The sequence below is a fragment of the Carcharhinus amblyrhynchos genome, chromosome 3 (genome assembly GCF_965287045.1).
Source record: "Carcharhinus amblyrhynchos chromosome 3, sCarAmb.v2.hapA, whole genome shotgun sequence".
In the NCBI taxonomy this organism is placed as follows: Eukaryota; Metazoa; Chordata; class Chondrichthyes; order Carcharhiniformes; family Carcharhinidae; genus Carcharhinus; species Carcharhinus amblyrhynchos.
Window position 1 is genome coordinate 39,065,766 of NC_137326.1, and position 14,440 is coordinate 39,080,205.

The following is a 14,440-nucleotide window of genomic DNA, read 5'->3' on the forward strand; positions in this document are numbered from 1 at the left end:
GAGGGGGACCAGGGGAGGGGCGGGGGGGAGGGGGACCAGGGGAGGGGGGGGACCAGGGGAGGGGCGGGGGGAGGGGGGGGACCAGGGGAGGGGGGGGAACCAGGGGAGGGGAGGGGGGGGAACCAGGGGGAGGGGAGGGGGGGAACCAGGGGAGGGGCGGGGGAGGGGGGGGAACCAGGGGAGGGGGGGACCAGGGGAGGGCGGGGAGGGGGGGACCAGGGGAGGGGCGGGGCGGGGGGGGGGGGGGGAACCAGGGGAGGGGCGGGGGTGGGGGGGAGCCAGGGGAGGGGCGGGGGGGAGACAGGGGAGAGGAGAAAGAGGGGCAAGGGGGAGGGGAGAGGAAGGGTAAAGGGGAGAGGTAGGGGAAGGATGGGCAAGGAGGGAACGGGGGAGGGGGACAGAAGGAGGGGGATAGGAGGATGGGGAGGGGGGATAGGAGGATGGGGAGGGGCAAGCAGAGGGGAGGAGGGGGGAAGGGGTGAGGAGGGAGAGGGTTGGAGTGGGAGAGGGTGGGCAGAGTGTCGGGGGAGGGCGAGGGGGTTGATAGGAGGGCAGGAGGAGACATGGGAGGAGAATTGTGAGGGGAATAGAGGTGAGGGGAACAATGGGGCAGGTGGAAGTGGTAGGAGAGGGATCGGGCAGAGGGATAGAGAGGGATGGGGCAGAGGGATGGGACAGGGGAGAGGGTTGGGGCACAGGGATGGGACAGGAAGAGGGGTGGGGTAGGAGAGAGGGGTGGGGCAGGGAAGGGGTGGGGCAGGGGAGGGGTTGGGGGCAGGGGTGGGGTTGGGGGCAGGGGTGGGCAGAAGAATGGGGCAGGGGAGAGGGGTGGGGCAGGGGAGGGGTTGGGGAGAGGGGTTGGGGAGAGGGGTGGGGCAGGGGAGCCAAGGACAGAGATGGGAGTGGCAGAGGGGGCAGAAAAAGGCATAGAAAATAGAAGCAGGAGTAAGTAATTTGGCTTTTTGATCGTGCCTGATAATCAAATTCAATATCCAGATTCCACCTCCCCGCCCCCACATCCCTTGATCTCTTTAGCCCTAAGACCTCTATCTAATTCGATCTTAAAATCATACATCAACAGTGATGAAGTGGAAATGGTCGAGAGCTTCAAATTTCTTGGTGTCCAGTTCACCAATGGTGTCACAGTCCCTCACACTGACACTATAGTTAAGAAAGCCTACCAACACTACTTTTTAAGGAGCCAATGGAAATGCGACATGTCTGCTCTGACTCTCAATGATTTTTACAGATGCACCATCGAAAGCATCCATTCTGGATGTATCAAAGTTTGGTGTGGCTCTTGCTCTTACCAAAACTGTGAGCACTCTTCCACCTTCCTCCATTCAGAAAAAGATAACAAAAGTCTGTGTTCATATACCAACCGACTCAAGAACAGTTTTTTCCATGCTGCCATCAAACTTTTGAATGGGCCTATCATATATTAAGCTGATCTTTCTCTGCACCCTAGCCATGACCATAATATTACATTCTGCACCCTCTCCTTCTCCCTATGTAGTCCGTGAACGGTATGTTTATATAGTACGCAAGAAACAATACTTTCACTGTATCCCAATACAAAGAACAGAGAACAAAACAGCCCAGGAAACAGGCCCAACGAGCCCGCGCTGCCATTTTAACATTATGAGTCTCCTCGCTACCCATGACCCTTGTCATGTCTATACATGTGACAATAATAAATCAAACCAAAACAATGCTTTGGATCACAACTACTTTCTGGGGTTGTGAACTCTACAGATTTAGCACTCTGTGTAGGGAAATTTCTCCTCACCTCAGTCCTAAAAGATTTACTCCTTACCCTCAAACAGTGACACTTAGTTGTGGACTCCCCCACCATTGGGAACATTCTTTCTGAATCTACCCTGTCTAACCCTGTTAGAATTTTGTAAGTTTCTATGAGATTTCTTCACAGTCTCCTAAACTCCAGTGAATATAATGCTAACCAACTTCTCATATGACAGACCTGTCATCCCAGGAGTCATCTTGGTAAACCTTCGCTGCACTGCCTTTATTAGCAAGGACATCCTTAGCACATGGTAGCATGTGGTGTCGCGGTTGCACAGTGGTTAGCACTACAACGCCAGGGACCCGGATTCAATACCTGGCTTGGGTGGAGTTTGCACATTCTCCTTGTGCCTGCATGGGTTTCCTCCGGGTACTGCAGTTTTCTCCCACTGTCCAAAGAAGTGCAGGTTAAGTTGAATGGCCAAGCTAAATTGTCAATGCAGCCAGGTCAATATGTGGGGCTATGGCGATAGAGACTGAGTGGGATTGTGGTCAGTGCAGACTTGATGGGCCGAACAGCCTCGTTCTGCACTATAGGGATTCTATTCTTCCTCAAATAAGGACATCAAAACTGCACACAATATTCCAGTTGTGGCCTCCCCAATGCCATATACAATTGCAGTAAAACATTCTTCTTCCTGCTTAAAACCTCTCACTATGAAGGCCAATATACCATTTGCCTTCTTTACTGCCAGCTATACCTGCACACTTACCTTCATCGACTGATGCATGAGGACACCAATGTCTCACTAATATTCACCTCTCTTAGTTTACCACCATTCAAATAATAATCTTCCTTCCTATTTTTGCTGTTGAAGTGGATGACCTCACACTTATCAAAATTATATTGCATTTGTCATGCGTATGCCCACTCAGCCAACTTTTGTACCATCTGCAAATTTAGAGATAAACCCTCTTCCAAATCATTAACATACGAAGACAATAGATGGAGTCCTAGCAAAGGTCCCTGCGGTGCCTTACTCATCACTGCCTGGCAATTGGATAAAGTACCATTTATTCCAACCCTTTGCTTCCTATCTGCTAACCAGATTTCTAATCATCTCAAGACATCTTCCACAATCTCATCCGCTTTAACTTTACATAGTAATCTGCCAAGTGAGACCTTGTCAAAAGCCAGAATTCCAGTAGATTTGTCAAGCCATGATTTAACTAATGTAATTTAGAGTCATAGAGTCAAGATTGCAAAGTGGCTTCTGGAGAGAGGGAGGCAGGAGGGATATCCACTTGGATTTTCTCTCACAGCATTTCAACTGCTTGTCCTCAGTTCTGCAGAGAAAACAGATGCTTAAACATAGAAAGGCTTGTCACGTGACCTTTTCTCTCTAACTGCCTAAGGGATCCAAACAAGTTCCCTGTCAGTGTATTTCAAAGGGATCTTTACTCAGGTGGCCCTTCAAGTGCATCTAACACATTGTGTTCCCATTCACTTCCATTTGGTGCTCCCCCTGTGGCTGCTTCACATCGTCCACACCCTCTATGTGGCAGTGGGTGACCCTCGATGGCAATTGAAGATGCCATCTCTAGGAATGGCCAAAAAATCCCGCCCAAGAAGTTTGCAGATGGATATAGTTTGGTTAAGTAAATGGGCAAAATGTGGGATAATGTGGGAAAATGTGCAGGAAGAATAAAACAAGCAGAGTATTACTTAAACATAGATCAACTGCAGAGTATCGAGATGCAGAGGGATCTAGGTGTTCTAGTGCATGAGTTAGAAAATGTAAGTATAGAGATACAGCAAGTGATTAATGGAATGGAATGCTAGCCTTTATTACAAGAGGAATTTAAAAATAAGGATGCCATGCTTCAGTTATACAAGGCATTAGTGAGAAGACAGACAAAATTTTCCAACTGTTCACATCCTGCCGCTGCAAGTGGGGATGGAGAATTTGGCATTCAGCCAAATGTCTGTTCACTGCAGCGGAATCAGAGAATTCCATCAGCGAGAACAGCCGTAAAATTCCAGCTCACATCTCAAATACTGTGTGTGGTTTTGTTCTCTTTATTTAAAAAAGGATGTAAGTGATCCTGTCCAGGAGCAGTTTGCTAGATTGGTGCCTGGAATAAGTGGGTTGTCTTATGCGGATAGGCTGGACAGACTGGGCTTGTTTCCACTGGAGTTTACAAGAGTGAGGGGTGACTTGATTGAAATATATAAGATCCTGAATTGTCCTGACAAGGTGGAGTCATAAAGTCATAGAGGTTCACAGCGTGGAAACAGGCCATTCAGCCCATTTGTCTCTGCCACCATTTTTTTAAAGTCCTAAGCTAATCCCAATTGCCTGCATTTGGCCCATATCCCTTCATACCCATCTTATCCATATAACTACCTAATGCTTTTTAAAAGACAAAACTGTACCCGCCTCTACTACTACCTCTGGCAGCTTATTCCAGACACTCACCACCTTCTATGTGAAAAAATTGCCCTTCTGGGCACTTTTGTATCTCTCCCCTCTCATCTTAAATCTATGCCCTCTCATTTTAGACTAACCTACTTTTGGGAAAAGATATTGATTATCTAGTTGATCTGTGCCCTTCATTATTTTATAGACCTCTATAATATCACCCCTCAGCCTCCTATGCTCCAGAGAAAAAAGTCCCAGTCCATCCCACCTCACAGTACAACCCAAACCATCAGGTGCCGGTAGCATCCTAATAAATCTTTTCCGTACTCTTTCCAGTTTAATAATATTCTTTTTATAATAGGGTCACCAGAACTGCCCACACTATTCCAAGTGTGGCCTTACCAATGAAGTAAGACGTCCCAACTCCTGTATTCAATGTTCTGACCGATGAAACCAAGCATGCCAAATGACTTCTTCACCACTCTGTCCACCTGTGACTCCACTTTCAAGGAGCTATGAACATGTATCCCAAGATCTCTTTGTTCTATAACTCTCCCTAACACCTTACCATTAACTGAGTAAGTCCTGCCCTGGTTCTGTCTACCAAAATGCATCACCTCGCATTTGTCTAAATTAAACTGTATCTGCCATTCATCAGCCCACTGGCCCAATTGATCAAGATCCCACTGCAATTGGAGATAACTTTCCTCACTATCCACTATGCCACTAATCTTGGTGTCATCTGCAAGCTTACTACCATGCCTCCTATATTCTCATCCAAATCATTAATATAAATAACAAGTAACAATGGAGCCACCACTGATCCCTGAGGCACACCACTGGTCACAGGCCTCCAGTTTGAAAAACAACCCTCTACAACCACCCTCTGGCTTCTGTCAAGAACCCAATTTTGTATCCATTCAAATACCTCACCCCGGATCCCGTGAGATTTAACCTGATGCAACAACCTACCATGCGGTACCTTGTCAAAGGCCTTGTTAAGGTCCATGTAGACAACATCAACTGCACTGCCCTCATCTACCTTCTTGGCTATCCCTTCAAAAAACTCAATCAAATTTGTGACTAATCAGGCCTTGTATCTCTAAATGCCTGTAGATTCTGTCTCTCAAAATACCTTTTAACAACTTACCCATCACACATGTGAGGCTCACTGGCCTGCAGTTTCCAGGCTTTTTTCCCTGCAGCTCTTTTTAAACAAAGTCACAACACTTACCACTCTCCAGTCTTCAGGCACCTCACCCGTGACTATCGATGATTGAAATATCTTGGCTAGGGGACCTGCAATTTCCTCCCTAGCGTCCCACAATGTCCTGGGATACACTTCATCAAGTCCCGGGAATTTATCTACCTTGATGCGCTTTAAGACTTCCAGCACCTCTTCTCTGTAATATGTACACTCCTCAAGACGTCACTATTTATTTCCCCAAGTTCCCTAACATCCATACTTTTCTCAATAGTAAATACTGATGAGAAATATTCATTTAGGATCTCACCCATCTCTTCTGGATCCTCACATAGATGACTTTGTTGATCCTTAAGAAGCCCTACTCTCTCCCTTGTTACTCTTTTGCTCTTTATGCATTTGTAGAAGCTCTTTGGGTTCTCCTTTGCCTTATCTGCCAAAACAATCTTGTGTCCCCTTTTGACCCTCCTGATTTCTCTCTTAGCTCTATTCCTACACCCCCTCTACTCTTCAAGGGATTCACTTGATCCCAGCTGCCTATGCATGTCATGTGCCTTTCTTGCTGACTTTGTCTGATTAGACCACTGCTTTCCAAGTGCTGCGCTATGAAATCTTTGATTGGATTCGAGCAACTCCCAAGTACTGATGTAAAGCTCATAGATCTACTGTTCCCTGTTTTGTCCCTCTCTCCCTTTTGAATAGCAGGCTTACATTAGCTATTTTCCAACCTGAATCCAAAGAATTTTGGAAAATGATCAACAACGGATCTATTTTTAGACACTTCCTTAAATACACTGGGATGAAGATTATCAGGTCCTGAAAACTTATCCGCCTTCAATCCCATTAATTTCCCCAGAACCATTTCTGTACTAATACTGATTTCCTCCAGCTTCTCTCTAAAACTTATTTCTCAGAATTTCCAGTATAATTTTCATGTCTACCTTTGTGAAAACAAAAGCAAATTTAGTTCCTCAGCCATTTCTTTGTTCCCTATTATGAATCCCCCTGTTTCTGGCTGTAAGAGGCATACATTTGTTTTTGTCAATCTTTTTCTTTATACGTACTTAGAGAAACTTTTACAGTCAATTTTTATGTTCCCTTCTATCTTACTTTCAAACTCAACGTCCCCATCTCAATCCCTTGGTCTGCATTCACTAAATTTTAAACTGCTCCCAATCCTGAGGTCTGTTTCTCTTGCCAATTTGTATGCTTCTCTGAATCTAATACTATCGCTAATTTCCCTTGTAAGCCATGGTTTGGCCCCAGTTCCCTTTCCACTCTTGCGGCAAATTGAAATAAACAACTTTTGGAGTTCACCTGTTCATTTCTTGAATGATTGCCATTGCATGTCCAATGTCCTTCCTTTCAGTAATGTTTCCCAAACTGTCATAGCCAACTCATGCCTCATTCCATCATTGTTACGTTTATAGAGATTCAGGGCCCTGGTCTCAGAATCAACTACCTCACTATCTAAAAGCAAAATATTGCATATGCTGGAATCTGAAACAAAAGCAGAAAATGCTGGAAAATCTTAGCAGGTCTGACAGCATCTGTGACGAAAGAATAGAACCAATGTTTCAAGTTCTTTGTCAGAGCCAGAGCAAAGAGAATCAGCAGAGATTTATATTATGAGGGTGGGGGGAGGGGTGGTGGAGTGGGACAAAGAGAATATAAGTGAGGATACAAAAGGCTGAGGAGGTGCTAAGAAGTGTCCATTAAGTGATCAGTATGTGTGAATGGCAGGACAGAGGTGCAGATTGTTAAAGATCTGCCTGAGAAATGTGGCAATTGCTCAGAAAGGTGTGTGGGGTGGGGGAGGGGAGTGGTGGGGGGCAAGAAGAAGAGCTGAAATGGAAAAAATGGAAAAAACCTCACTATTCACCTTGATAAAGAATTCTATTATATTATGGTTATTCATCTCCAAGGATTCTCTCACAACTAGATTGCCAGCTAATCCTTTCTCATTGCACAACACCCAGTCCAAAATGGCTTGTTCCCTCATTGCTTCCTGGAAGTATTTGTCCACAAAACCATTCCGTACACTCTCTAGAAATTCCTAGGAGCTATTGGCATTCTTGAAAAAAATTAAGGTAGACAAATCCCCAGGGCCTGATGGATATACCCCAGGATACTGAAAGAGGCACGGGAGGAAATTGCTGGGTCCTTGAGAGAAATCTTTGTATCCTCATTTGCTACAGGGGAGGTCCCAAAAGATTGGAGAATAGCCAATGTTGTTCCTTTGTTCAAGAAGGGTAGAAAGAATAAATCAGGTAATTACAGGCTGGTGAGCCTTACAGAATAATAGTGGTAAGGAAATTATTGAAGACAATTCTTTGAGACAGGATTTACTCCCACTTGGAAATAACTGGACTTAATAGCGTGAGGCAACATGGTTTTGTGAAGGGGAGGTCGTGTTTCACTAACTTGATTGAGCTTTCCAAGGAAGAGACAAAGATGATTGATGAGGGAAGGGCAGTCTATGTGGACTTCAGTAAGGTCTTTGATAAGGTCCCTCATTGCAGACTGGTGCAGGAGATGAAGTCACATGGGATCAAAGGTGAGCTGGCAAGGTGGATACAGAACTGTCTTGGTCATAGAAGTCAGAGGGTAGCAGGGAAAGAGTGCATTTCTGAATGGATGGCTGTGACAAGTGGTGTTCTTCAGCAATCAGTACTGGGACCTTTGTTATTTGTAATATGTATAAATGATTTGGAGGAAAATGTAGCTGGTTTGATTGGTAAGTTTGCGGATGACGCAAAGGTTGGTGGATTTGTGGATAACGATGAGGACCATCAGAGGATATGCAAGATATAGATCGGTTGGAGACTTGGGCAGAGAGATGGCAGATAGAGTTTAATCTGGACAAGTGTGAGGTAATGCATTTTGGAAGATCTAATACAGATAGGAAATGTACAGTAAAAGACAAAACCCTTAACAGCATGGATAGGCAGAGTGATCTGGGTGTACAGGTACACAGGTCACTGAAAGTGACAACGCAGGTGAAAAAGTTAGTCAAGAAGGCATACGGCATGCTTGCCTTCATTGGCCAGGGCATTGCCTATAAAAATTGGCACGTCATGTTGCAGGTTTATAAAACCTTTGTTAGGCTGCATTTGAAATTCTGGTTGCCAATACCAGGAGGATGTAGAGGCTTTGGAGAGGGTACAGAACAGATTTACCCAGATATTGCCTGGTATGGAGGGCTTTGGCTATGACCAGAGATTAGAGAAACTTGGTTTGTTCTTACCTGAACAATGGAGGTTGAGGAAGCAACCTGATAAAAGTCTACAAGATTATGAGGGTCATGGACTGATTGCATAGTCAGAAGCTTTTTCCCAGAGTGGAAGAGTCAATTACTAGGGGGCACAGGTTTAAGATGCGAGAGGCAAAGTTTAAAGAAAATGTACGAGGCAAGTTTTTGACACCGAGGGTGGTGGGTTCCTGAAACTTGCTGCCGGAGGAGATACAATAGTGACTTTTAAGGGGCATCTTGACAAATGCATGAATTTGATGGGAATGGAGGGATATGGTTCCCAGAAGGGCAGGGGGTTTTAGTTCAGTTGGGCAGCATGGTTGGTGCAAGGTTGGGAGGCTGAAGGGCCTGTTCCTGTGCTATAATTTTCTTTGTTCTTTGTTTTTTGTTCCTCCTCTATTGTACTGTGACTAATTTGACTCGCCCAATCAACATGCAGATTAATGTCACCCAAAATCACAAATACTCCTTTATCACATGCATTTCTGATTTACTGTCTAATGCTATCTCCAACATTACCTCTATGTTAGGTGGTCTGTATACCATCCCTACAAATGTCTTTTGCCCCTTAACACAACACAACCGTGGTAAGCCCCCAGAGGCTGGGACAACTAATTTTCTCAATAGGGATAAATAAATGATTTGTATTGGGCAGTAAAAGGACACAAATCAGAATTTGTATTTAATACAAAAATCAGGAACATGATAAGCATCCTGAGGGAGACTTAGGTTAACAGATTCAGAAGATGAGTGTCGGATTAAATTGAATACAGAGTAATGTGAAATTTGACATTTGTAGCGAATTGTCAGTGTTTGGCATCATTATTCTTCTGAATGTAACTGTAATTTCAAGATTTAATGCACGGATAGATGCATCCTGAAGTTGCAGTCTGTCTTTCACTGCTCCACCACAGGCTGAACATGTTAGGTCTGTCTGACCATCGGAAAAATCCAGAGGAAATATGGTAAGCACTTGAAGATCAATTCTGAGTGAAACTCAACTTCAGAATATACCATCTGGAATTCATGTCTTTCAGACAACAACCGACAGAGACCATTGATTAATTCATAAATAGATGCCAAGACAAGGGACATTTTGGCAGCCGAGCTATCCAATAGAATAAATCAAGTTTATAATAGCATTTACCCCAACAGAAGCATTCCAAAAATACTTCTTGGACCAAGCCAAGGTTACCCCGCAGAAGCATTACGATAAAGCAGACACAGAGCCATACCACTGGGTAGACATGAATTGTCCATCATTGGCATAATAGCTAATGCAGACCAGCCTACTGGGCAATGCAATCTCTTGCATGCACCCAGAACTTGCCCAATGTTTAATGCTGTACACAAGTGTATGTGACATCAGAAGACATTGGAAGCATCAATGCAGGAAGCAAAGGCTTAAATGAATGGTTTGACATCATGAGATACCACAACCAAAGGCCAGACTGGCACAACATTCCAACCAACAAAGAGTGCATATCAAATGGCACCAAGACAAAATCCACAAAATATCCAGCTAAGCTACATGGTCAAAATATGACAATGGCCAAACTATCAACACACAGAGCATGGATAGAGGCCATTAGGTCATGTAGAGGCTGGTGTCTCAGAGGAAGGTAGGAATCCAGCGGTCAGAACCATGACAGAATGAGGGTGAAAATTATATCTGGATGTCTCGTAACCAGAACGTTACTTCAGTAACGTTCTGGTTACAAGACATCCATTACTTCAGTAATGTTCTGGTAACTGAGACAGTTCAGTGTTACTGAGACCAATCACACTGGGCAATACTTCTTGAAAATTGACCCTGTGTGATATGGATAATACTTCTGTCCACTTGTTTTCATCCCACCGATGAGCCATTCACCAGAGACAGAAACTGACAATCCTCCTTTGACAACAAAGCAGGACATCTCACAAGTTGCACTCATGGCACACCCTCTCTCAGCACCGAGAACCAGCACAGATACCAGCACATTGATGGGCATTACCACATCAGATGAGTTGGTATTGCACAACATTGAGGGCACATCGTGTTCACAGGTACAGATGTTGGAAGCCCTCCCTGCTGGCCATGATCAACCTTTGCCTGTGAACACCTGGGCTCCTCTTTCTTTGCACCCCCCCCCCCACCCCCCCCCACCCCCCCCCACCCCCCCACCCCCCCCCCACCCCCCCACCCCCCCCCACCCCCCCACCCCCCCCCACCCCCCCACCCCCACCCCCCCCCCCACCACCCCCACCCCCCCCCCCACCACCCCCACCCCCCCCCCACCACCCCCCCCCCCCCCCCCCCCCCCCCCCCCACTGCTGTCGTCCTCCTCAGAGGAGGTGCTCCCTGCTAAATAGACTATACCCATCTATGGAGATGCATATTGGACTGACCCTTGTACAGAGGGTAATAGAGAAACCAAAATCTCTGGTGCCAGAGTTATGTCAGACATCATCATACAGTATTTCATACAGTAAGTCACACACCTGACTTAATAGTCAGGCGTGTGTCCGCTGTGGCACATAAAATTCTGTCCTATGAAGCCAGTGATCACTAGCCCACATTAATGCAAGGACCAGACTTTGGACACAATTCATGATATTGTCAAGACAATGGCGAAAGACAACAAGGAGCATCTTTAGAAACCATGTGCTCACAATGCGGACGATCAGCCAACAAGTTGAGCAGTACAATTTGAACCAAATATATTTACCCATTCCAAACATGCATGCCTGTTTGTACTGTGGAACCACAGCAGACAAGTGCAGACAAAACTCCCCATTCATCGATACTCCTCAGAATTCCTGATACACTAATCAGAAAACAGGAGAAGATGAAAGATCCATGTGACTGACATGCAGACAATGAGTTATCCAAACTGAACACTGGACAGAAAATATGAGTACAACACCCCACTGATGACACCTGGAATCCAGCAGAAATTGTCAGCATATACCCAGAACTAAGAATATATCAAGCACAAACAACAAATGGCATGATGGTGTAACAAAACAAATCAGAAAGTCTAATACGCACTGCAACACCTTCAGCCAGTATTCTGAAAACGTACAGCATCCTCCAGCATAGATCACCATAAGTCTGCATGGATTGGCAAATTGTTGATATTTCAGAGACTTGTAAATTTATTGCTTTGTAGAATGGTGTATTTAGGCATAAATTTACTTTTTGCTAGGTTTACCATGGGATTGGCTTGTTCTAAGCAGTCAGACAGTTCCTTTAGGTGGTGCAAATGCACTTCACAACTCTGGCTGAATACCACCAAATCATCAATGTTTGCTGCTCAGTGACTGAATCCTCGAGTCATCTGGTTTGTGAGCAGCTGAAAGGGGGGGTTCTTTATCCCACATGGCGTAAGCTTGAATTGATAAAGTCCTTGTGGCATCACAAATACAGGGATTTCCTTCGCCCTCTCAGTTTAAGATATTTGCCAATAGCCCTTTAGCAAGAGTATCTTAGTGATGATCTTGCCAGAAAATCATTACAAAATCAACTCTTCTTTTTTTATTTGCAGTCTTACAAGATTGCTTTCTTCTTCATTGTCTAAATTAATTGAATTTTCAGATTGTCCAATGCCTTGACAGTCTTTGATATAGCAGTTTATGATCCAGCTGTGACAGTCTTCCCGAGATTTGAAAATCATTCCTCTTAAGAAGCTTCTTCCCAGAGTCCTCAGAGGCAGCAACAAGTTCTCAGAACGTCCTGAGTTCTTCTCTTCTAGTCCCACTAGAAGATCGATTCTTTTCAGCCTTCTCTTTTGAATCAGTTTTTCGTCAAAAAGTCTTTGTCGTACTTGCAGTTCAGTCATTCCAAAACCATGCTGATAAAATGTTGTCCTACTCTGTAGATGATGATGTCCTACCAGCTGCAGAGGGAAGATTTCATATAGCGTCATAGAGGTTTACAGCATGGAAACAGGCCCTTTGGTCCAACTTGTCCATGCTGCCATTTTTTTTAAACCCCTAAGCTAATCCCAATTGCCCACATTTGGCCCATATCCCTCTATACCCATGTAACTATCTAAATGCTTTTTAAAAGACAAAATTGTACCCGCCTCTACTACTACCTCTGGCAGCTTGTTCCAGACACTCACCACCCTCTGTGAAAAAATTGCCCCTCTGGACACTTTTGTATTGCTCACCTCTCATCTTTTTGCCCTCTAGTTTTAGACTCTCCTGCCTTTGGGAAAAGATATTGACGATGTAGCTGATCTATGCCTATCATTACTTTATAGGCTCTTTGAGATCACCCCTCAGCCTCCTATGCTCCAGAAAGAAAAGTCCCAGTCTATTCAGCCTCTCCTTATAACTCAATCCATCAAGTCCCGGTAGCATCCTAGTAAATCTTTTCTGCACTCTTTCTAGGTTAATAATATCCTTTCTATAAAACGGTGACCAGAATTGCACACATTATTCCAAATATGGCTTTACCAATGTCTTGTACAACTCCAACAAGATATTTCAACTCCTGTATTCAATGTTCTGACCAATGAAACCAACCATGCCGAATGCCTTCTTCACCACTCTGTCCACCTGTGACTCCACTTTCAAGGAGCTATGAACATGTAACCCCTAGATCTCTTTGTTCTGTAACTCTCCCCAGTGCCCTACCATTAACTGAGTAAGTCCTGCTCTGGTTCAATCTACCAAAATGCATCACCTCGCATTTATATAATTAAGCTCCAACTGCCATTCATCAGCCCACTGGCTCAATTGAACAAGATCCTGTTGCAATTTGAGATAACTTTCTTCACTGTTCACTATGGTACCAATCTCAGTGTCATCTGCAAACTTACTAACCATGCTTCCTATATTCTCATCCAAATCATTAATATAAATGACAAGTAACAGTGGGCCCAGCACTGATCCCTGAGGCACACCATGGGTCACAGGTCTCCAGTTTGAAAAACAACTCTCTACAACCACTTTTGGCTTCTGTCAAGAAGCCAATTTTGTATCCATTTAGATACCTCACCCTGGCTCCCGAGAGATTTACCCTTATGTAACAACCTACCGGGTGATACATTGTCAAAGGCCTTGCTAAAGTCCATGTAGACAACATCAACTGCACTGCCTTCATCTACCTTTTGGTTACCTCTTCCAAAAACTCAATCAAATTTGTGAGATATGATTTTCCATTCACAAAGCCATACTGACTGTCCCTAATCAGTACTTGTGTCTCTAAATGCCAGTAGACCCTGTCTCTCAAAATACCTTCCAACAATTTACCCACTAAACAGATATCTCCAAGCTGTCTTCTCTACGGGCCTAGAAAATTGTGGGAGATTGAATCCCCCAGCACTGTGATTTGGAGTAGGGTGAGGAGGTCGTTGGGGGTGGGGGAGCGGAGAGTCAGAATTGGAGCTAAGTAGGATGTAGTTGTGAAAAGGGAGTGACAGAACCTGCAATGTAAATGGTTAAAGACAAAGGCCATAACTTTCCAGCTACACGTGCTGACAGGATCTTTTTCAGGGAGGCCACAGAATCCTGCCCATAGTTTCATGCTGTTGTTAAAAAGTAGGATAGCATACTTGAGGAAGGGGGTAGTATGAAGGGTTAATAGATGGGATATGCAAATATATGATATAGATGATGATGTGCCACTGACACTAATCAGCCATATATTAACCTCTCAAGAGACAGGTTGGAATCATGCCTAATAACGACATGCCAACTCTGTAACCTGTTTAGAAGTGGCACTCGGAAACAAGTGTGAAGCAAATATCAGAGTATGTCTACAGACAACCACCCATTTTAAAGTTTCTAAGTGTCTTCTGAGGGCCTGAATAATGGAAGGTAATG